Source organism: Furipterus horrens, unplaced genomic scaffold (genome assembly GCF_987537825.1).
Source record: "Furipterus horrens unplaced genomic scaffold, mFurHor1.1.pri manual_scaffold_17, whole genome shotgun sequence".
Classification (NCBI taxonomy): domain Eukaryota; kingdom Metazoa; phylum Chordata; class Mammalia; order Chiroptera; family Furipteridae; genus Furipterus; species Furipterus horrens.
Window position 1 is genome coordinate 71,108,922 of NW_028327187.1, and position 8,612 is coordinate 71,117,533.

The window sequence follows — 8,612 nt, forward strand, 5'->3', positions numbered from 1 at the left end:
TCTTCTGGCTTGTAGTGTTTTTGTTGAGAAATCTGTTGATAGTCTTATTGGAGCTCTCTTGTATGTTATTTGCTGTATTTCTCTTTCTGCTTTTAGGATTCTCTCTTTACCTTTACATGTCATCATTTTAATTGTGATGTTCCTTGGAGCGGGCCTTTTTGGGTTCATCTTCATTTGGGCCCTCTGTGCTTCCTGAACTTGCATGACTTTTTCTCTCATCAAGTTATGAAAAGTTTTCTATTTATTTTTATTTTTTTTAAGTTTTCCAACAGATTTATTTTGGGGGTAAAGGAAAGGATTTTGAGGAGGAAAACCATGGAGCAGAGGTATGGAATAGAAAATAAATACAAATGTAAGCTGCTTTGCTAATTGTTTTATAACCACAACAAGTGAGTACAGAGAATGCCCTGTACAAAACAACACAATAAAGGTTCCAGATCAAGGTGTTCCTTTAAGCAAAGCTGAAGATTTCAGTCTCTGGTATTTGGAATTTAGGCTGCAATCCTTATTTTTGGATGGATCACTGGGTGTGTGGTATAGTCCACTTTTAACCAGATTTGAACAGAAGAATGACCACTTGGCCCAGTAGAATTAGATGAAGTGTTTGGTTTCGTGTGTCACATAACTACCGAAGTTCCTCCCCACGATGCAGTGCCAGGTGGGGTTGTACTTCTTGTCAAACTCCTTCTTAATATGGGCTGCAATATCCTTCTCTATGTTGTACTTCTCCAACGCCTGAGTAGCGCATTCCACGGAGTCCTGCTGCGTCTCCTCCGACATATCGGCATTTTTGATCACCGCCTTTCGGTCGCACATGGTTACAGAGGAGCAGGTGCTGGCCAACTGCAACTGTCTCCTGGGGGAGGTCCTAGCGAAGCTCACAACCAGCGGGAGAACCCGTCACTACAGAAGCCGTGGTGCATCTTGAAAAGTTTTTGTTATTACTTTTCAGTCAGGTTTTTTATCCCTTGCTTCTCTTTTACTCCTTCTTGTATCCCTATGATTCTAATGTTGTTTTGTTGTGGCTACATAAGCGAGATTGAACACTCTGACGTAGTGTATAATGTAAGCAAAGGATTTTAATAATTGCCAGCAGTTGGGCAGAGACTCTGAGCTGGTCTCTAACAAGCTCCAAAGTCCAATGTGGTTTAAAAGCTGGGTTTATATACTGGTGATGTCCCTTTGTTTTTTCTTTGGTGGGAAACAGTCTTCAGAAGAGGGGGCTGGGCAGGACTGCAGGAATGTCTTGGCAGTAACAGGAACAGGAACAGGAATTCGCAAGGCTATATGTTTATCTTTAGCTTGCAGCTTCAGCCTTTTAGTTAGGTCGAATTCTTTGTAAACTAATTAATTTTGCAAAAAGGCTAGACACTTTGTAAGACATAATTTTACAAAAGTTATAAAAAAGTTACCAGCAAATGGAAGGAGATATGGACTAAAGTGGGGTCTTTTAGCTTGTAAATTACTGAGTGGCTGTAACATTCTTTTTTTTTAAAGGCTTTTTAACAGGCTTTTGCTACTTCTTACAAAGAACATCTGAGGCCCCTACATATTTACATATTTAGCAGACCTCTGACACTTTTTACAGCGAATATTTGGTGCCCCTACATAATTTCCTCTCTAGTCCCTGGACCAAACCTATTAGGGATGTCTAGGGACTGTAGTTAGGGCCCTTAAACTTTGGTTTTGGGGAGGGGCTCAGAAGCAAGGATCAGGAGTTGGGTATCTGTAATGCTAGCTTTTTGCCACTGCAAGGAAGAAATCAAGAAGTTTCTGGAAAGAAATGATAATGAGTACACAAGAGCCCAAAATCTATGGGACACAGCAAAAGCAGTTCTGAGAGGAAAGTTTATAGCAATACATGCCTACCTAAAAAGGATAGAAGAATTTTAAATAAAAACATCTAACCCTACAACTACAAGAACTAGAACAACAATAATAAACAAATCCCAGAGTTAGAAGAAGGAAGGAAATTATCAAGATCAGAGCAGAATGAAACGACTTAAAGACTAAACAAACAATTTAAAAGATTTACAAAAGCAGAAGCTGGTTCTAAGCTTATTAAGAAAAAAAAGAATCGGAATAAACAAAATCAGAAACAAAATAGGAGCTATCACAACAGATAACACAGAAATACAAAGGATTGTAAGAAATTATTACAAACAACTATATGGCAAGAAACTTGACAACCTAGATGAAATGGACAAATTTCTAGAAACATAATTTTTCAAAACTAAATGTAGAAGGAGCAGAAAGCCTGAACAGACCGATAGCAAAGAGTGAAATTGAAACAGGAATTAAAAACAAACAAAGTAACAAAGAACTCCCGGCACACAAAAGCCTTGGACTTGATGGCTTCACAGGCGAATTTTACAAAACATTTAGTGAAGAACTAACACCTACCGTTTTTAAAACTATTTTTAAAAATTCAAGAAGAGGGAAGAATTCCAAACTCTTTCTATGAAACCAGTGTTACCCTAATTCCAAAACCAAGTAAAGACACAACAAAGAAAGAAATCTACAGGCCAATGTTACTGATGAACATAGATGTTCTAATCCTTAATAGAATGTTGGCAAACCTGATTCAGCCACACATGAAAAAGATTATACATCGTGATTAAGTGGGATTCATGCCAGGGATTCAAGGATGGTTTAATATTTGCAAATTAATAAATGTAATACACCACATAAACAAAATGAAAGACAAAAACCACATGATCATATAAATAGATGCTGAAAAGGAATTTCATAAAGTACAACACCTATTTATGATGAAAAATCTCAGCAAAGTCGGAATAGAGGGAGCCTACCTTAACATAATAAAGACCATATACGAGAAACTTGAGGCCAACATTATATTTAATGGACAAAAACTGAAAGCATTGCCCCTGAGATCAGGAACAAGACAAGGATGTCCACTTTTTTTTTCACTTCTATTCAACATAGTATTGGAAGTTCTAACCACAGCAATCAGACAAGGAAAATAAATAGAAGGCATTCAAATTGGAAAAGAAGAAGTAAAACTGTCACTTTTTGCAGCTGACATGATAGTATACATAGAAAACCCTATAGACTTCACGAAAAAACTACTCAACCTAATAAGTGAATTTGGCAAAACAGTAGAGTACAAAGTCAATATTTAGAAATCAAAGGCATTTCTATACACCAACAATAAAATATTAGAGATAGAAACTGGAAAAAATTTTTTGAAAAATCCCATTTACTATAGCAACAAGAAAAACTAAGTACCTAGGGATAAATTTAACCAAAGTGCTAAAAGACCTGTACTTGGAAAACTACATAACCCTGAAGAAAGAAATTAAGGAAGATACAAATAAATGGAAGCATATACCATGTTCATGGATGTGAAGAATCAATATAATTAAAATGTCCATACTACCTAAAGCAATTTATAGATTCAATGCAATCCCTATTAAAATACTAGCAACATACTTCACAGACCTAAAACAAATACTTAAAATTCAATTTATCAGCCTTTTGTTAAGCACTTGCTATGTGCCATGCATTTTACATTCAATGATTAATAAGAAGAGCAAATGGAATTTCAGCAAAATGGTGGGAAACGAATTTCCAGGCCCTTATGGAAACATCAAATTAACAACTAGGTACTTACTAAAATAACTTTTATAAGAGCTCTGAAAATGGGTCAAAGATTAATAGTAATTAAGGAAATACCCAATGAAGAAAAAGCTACATTCAAAATGATAGAAAATTTCATGGCAGTTTACTCATTTTTGCCTCACCCTTTCCTTAGTGTGGTGTTGCATACTTGGAAGGAATTAGCCCAATCCCCAGTTTTGGTTTGTTTTTTGTTTTTTGTTTTTTTAATAGAATAATGGAGAGAAACTTGTTTGTGAAGGTCTGGACTGTCTGTGGGATACTCAAGTCTCTGGTTTCTGTTTCACCTGACTTAGAGTTCAGATGGGTAATGGCAGCATAGTTTGCAACTCAGGCTGAAAGACATGAAGGTAATGGCAAGTGCTACAACACGTGAAAATTGCAACAGAATTTTTTTTTATAAGGAATGGCTGATACCCCTGTATAATTTCCCTCCTCAGACTTAAGAATCTTTATTTGATAGAGGACAGTGGGAGAAGGTCTCGTGCTCTTCTAGCTGCTTCAAGCTGAACATGGTCATTGTCCTGCCTACCCTTGGGTATACAAATCTTTAATAAGAGTGGGGGTGGAGAGGAGGTTGGCCTTCCCACATGGGAACGAATCTTGCAGAGTCCAGGTCAGTTAGCTGTCCCGGGCAGCCAGCATTCTCGGTTTCCAAGGGCTGGCACTGTTGGACAAGCTGGCATCCTTGTCGTATTCTGGAGGCAGCAGATTTGGCAACAGGGTTAAAAAGCATAATTCAAGCCACAACCACTCTATGACAAAAGGCAGGGATTAATTTTTCAATGTCCCAAATTAGGAAAAGAAATGGCTTCTTTGGAGGAAGGTGTGCAATGCACATCACACCTGTCCAAAACCCTTTTGCCCACTATACTTATCTTGGACTGAGGGGAATATTTTAGGATTACCCCCCTCTCAGACCTCTGGGCCCTTTTTGTCCAAGCCATTAGGATAGAAAATAGAGAAACCAGTTTTAAAGTGAAGCCTATAGACCACCCCATATTTCACCAACCCAACCACTTAGTTCAGCCAAACCATTGAGTCTGAGGAGGCGGCAATGCAGATGGGCTTCTTAAGTCAGTCCTATATGTACAGACAATTACTCAAGTAATGAGATCATAGGCTTATGCCCTATGAAAACAAAAAGAACACACATGTCAATTCACACAACACGATTCACAATCCAGTCTTTAAATATGAGACTGTCTTATTGGCAAGACATCCAGTTGCAAGGCACTTGACATTCTTCTTGCCTGTAAATTAAGCACTTTTGATAATGTCACAGACCTGGTTTAACTTACAAATGAAAACAAACTTTAAATGAAAATAAACTTTATAGACAGTTAGCTTCACTAGTTTATAATCTATCACTAAGCATTGTGATTTTCTTTGAGTCATGATTTTTCTCTGTAAGATTACCCTCCTTGTTATTAAAGGGACTGCATTAAGTCCAATTTTAATTTAGCCTGTTTATTTGCATAAACACAACAAGAGTAGTGATTGATCACACATGATCTTTGAGTCTGCTTTGCTGGAACTTATACAAGGAACTTTCATGCTGACTGTTAGTCTGCCCATTAGGGCACAGGAGCTGAACCACACACGTGCCACTAGGCCTTGCCTGTAAACACCTGCTTTTTCTAAGTCCTCTGGATTTTCCATTGTGCCTTAAAGTTTCTTTTACCCATCTTTTAGGAAAGCAACCTTCGTTCCTTCCCTGCAAAGATTGTCATGGACTGCACAACCAATCAAGGTGCCAGGCTTTTTCCTTATGGGCTTTCCTTGGCTTCAAAAGTCCAGTCCAGTTCCTCAGGGCTTTCTGGTAACAACCAGAGCCTAAGCATGCCTCCTTCAGGCATGTCATTCCAGTCAAAGTCTTGATTAACAATAGTTTTATTCACAACTGGTCTTCTTAGTTTTATTCACAACTGGTCTTCTTAGTTTTATTGAAAGAAACCTAATGTCATTACTTACTTTTTAAAATTGCCAAATTCTGGAGGGATCAGGTAGGGAGAAAAGTATACAGTGTGAAGCAACATCCTTGTTATAATATTCACTAAAATTGCATTTCCATGCCTTTTACTTTTTATTATTAAAACCATACAATTTTTTTCAGAACTTTTACAAACTTTTAACAAACCTTTTATATACCTTTCACAAAACTTCATTTTTATGCTTTACACTTTTTTGTTTACTTTCCTACATGTGAACTTTTAACTTTCCCAGGGAAACCTAAATATTTCTTTCAGAGCATATGGCCAATACCAATATAGTGAATTCCAGATGACCTTTCCTAGGTCTCAATGGCCAATACCAATACAAGGCACAGTACCCTACAATCAGACCATAAATAATTGAGGTTTCCTCTTCCCGGGTTTAAAAACTTTCACAACCTTTCTATATATTTTTATGACTTTCCACAGACCTTCTGCAACATTCACAAACTTTTCATATATTTTATCCATTCAGATTTAACCATAACATGCTTCCAATTTTTGTTTTTTTCCACACTGTGAAGGACTATACTCAAACTCAATGTTTGACAGATAAAAGTTTTTAGATATGCAGATATTCTGCAGCTTTTTGAAGTTTTGCATCTCCTCTTTCCTAACCTACACGTTTGAGATCTCCTGAGAAGTTTTTGAATTGTTCTATTTGGGTTATTACTATTCCATTTAGGATCTATATTGGGAAACTCTTTTGGCCAGGACAATTCCCTGACCAGGAAGATGCTTTCTTTTTTGTATTCTTGTATCAGTTCACCTGATTATTCCTCTTCCTTTCCCATTGTAGAGGAAGTCTAGAATGGACACTAGTTTTATTCATGTGTAACAACACTTCTCCTTAAGACATAGGCATGCCCCCCCTGCTGAAGCAGTGAGGAGATTGAGGGCCCTTTAGTTACAGCTTTAGAGGTGTTGTTGATTTGCAGCCAAGCTGCTACCACTGCCGCTTGTACCACAGTTTGAAGAAAAGCGGCCTGAGTTTTAAAAGTGACACATTTTTTCCCCCTCTCTCCATGTTGAAGAGACAGACAACCTGCTGTTTCTGTAACCTGTAGCAAGGGGGTTAGATGGCCATTTGACCAGAAAATTTAACATTGTTCCTGCTTGCAGCTCTAGCAGGGAGTATTCAGATGCAAATTGAATTGCTAGAAGTTACCTGGGGTGGAAAAAAAAATGCTGCAAGCAATTTCTCTGGGGAAAATTTTAAGGTCCTGTTTGTACTGCTTTAATACATTTTTTTAGAGTAAATTTTTGCCTGTGCTGGGCCTGATCCCTCTGTATTGTCTGTCCCCGGTGCCTCTGCCCAGTTGGCCACTGGCTGGCCAGGGCAACAAGGCGGTAGGAGACAACAGAGAGGGTCCTAGGCTTTTCTGTAACAAAGGATTGCACTGCCCATATTGACAGCCTTGGTTTTCATGTTCCCCCACCTACCTCCCCAGGTTTGCAGCTGCTTGGGAGATAGTGATATTTTGAGTTGGGAGCCAGAAGCCTCCCATGATTGCAGAATATGTTAAACCAAACCACGTTTGTTTGACCTTGACCAGCCATCTGCAAGATAATACCTTTAAAAAAAAAAAAAAGCACTTTTCCCTTAGAAGTGTGGAGCTGGAGCCACGCTCTCACGGCACCGCTCCCTCCTGCCTTGCTACTCTCCTCAATAAACTTTCCCTTTTTGCTGGTTGCATTTTTGCTCCCTGAGCAACACCATTTTTACACTTATAATATTTAGATTTAAAGTACCCCCAGGGGGGCTACATGTTCCGAAAAGCAGGCCACTCTGACCTACAGAATGTTTCCAGAATGTCAGAGTTCATGGAGGGGTTTTGTCCCTGGATCTTGGGCAAATTCCAGAGCACACAGTCAAGAACTGTGGATGCAGGCTTGGACTGGCGTCCCCTTATGTTGGCTAAGGTGATTGCTACAAACATGCACTTAATTTGGATTACAGTCAGGGGGCAGGAACACAAAGCAAGGGAGCAATTCCCCCCTCACAGCGCAGACAAACACAGGCTGGGAGCTCCCAAAGGAAGGCAAACAAATGCCTGCTCAGCCTCTCCTCTTGCGAGGCTAGAGCCCACTCAGACTCTGTAGACCAAAGTCCATGGAGTCACACAAAAGGAGGAAATAAATTTTTTTAACCTTAACATTCACTCACACATTCACTCAGAGATTAAACAATCCCACCCAAACCCCGCTTAGGCTTCTGGGATTAGACAAACAGTGTCGGCTATAGGCAGCACAACCCAGAACCAAACCAAAAGAGCTCTATACAATCCAAATGAAGCTTGCCGAGCCTGCTTCAACATATTGCCTGTTCGGGAATATGGACCTCTGTGTCCAGAGGACAAAAGAGACCAAGTCTCACAATTGGAAGTGGCCCAAGTCTGCCACCACAATTGGCAGTGGCCCACACCTGCTGCCCAAGTGGGATGCCAGTCATCTGTCCCCGAGGCTGTCCGCTGTCCTTTGCTTAGTCTAGACTGGGCTATCAGGGCTTCCGGCAGCTTCCGAGTGTCTTCTGAAGGTGCAAAGAATTGATCCGAACTGGTGCTTGCAGCTGCTGTCCTGCCACACGTCAGCTAGGCACACAGGATGCACATATCCCTGGGGGCTCACTGAAGGCAACACTGCTTTACAGAGGCATCTTGCTGGGACCTCCAAAATGTTGCAGCTACATATACGAGATTGAACACTCTGAAGCAGTGTATAAAATAAGCAAAGGATTTTAATAATTGCCAGCAGTTGGGCAGAGACTCTGAGCTGGTCTCTAACAAGATCTGATGTCCAATGGGGTTTTAAAGCTGGGTTTATATACTGGTGATGTCCCTTTGTTTCTTCTTCGGTGGGAAACAGCCTTAGGAAGAGCGAGCTGGGAAGGACTGCAGGAATGTCTTGGCAGTAACAGGAACAGAAATTCGCAAGGCTATATGTTTATCTCTAGCTTGCAGCTTCAGCCTTTCAGTTAGG

General features: G+C 39.7%; 1 pseudogene; it reads right to left on the bottom strand.

The window, feature by feature from the left end:
* Positions 1–371: 371 nt before the first annotated feature.
* Positions 372–904, bottom strand: LOC149991180 (dynein light chain 1, cytoplasmic pseudogene; annotated as a pseudogene).
* Between the last annotated feature and the right edge of the window lie 7,708 nt (positions 905–8,612).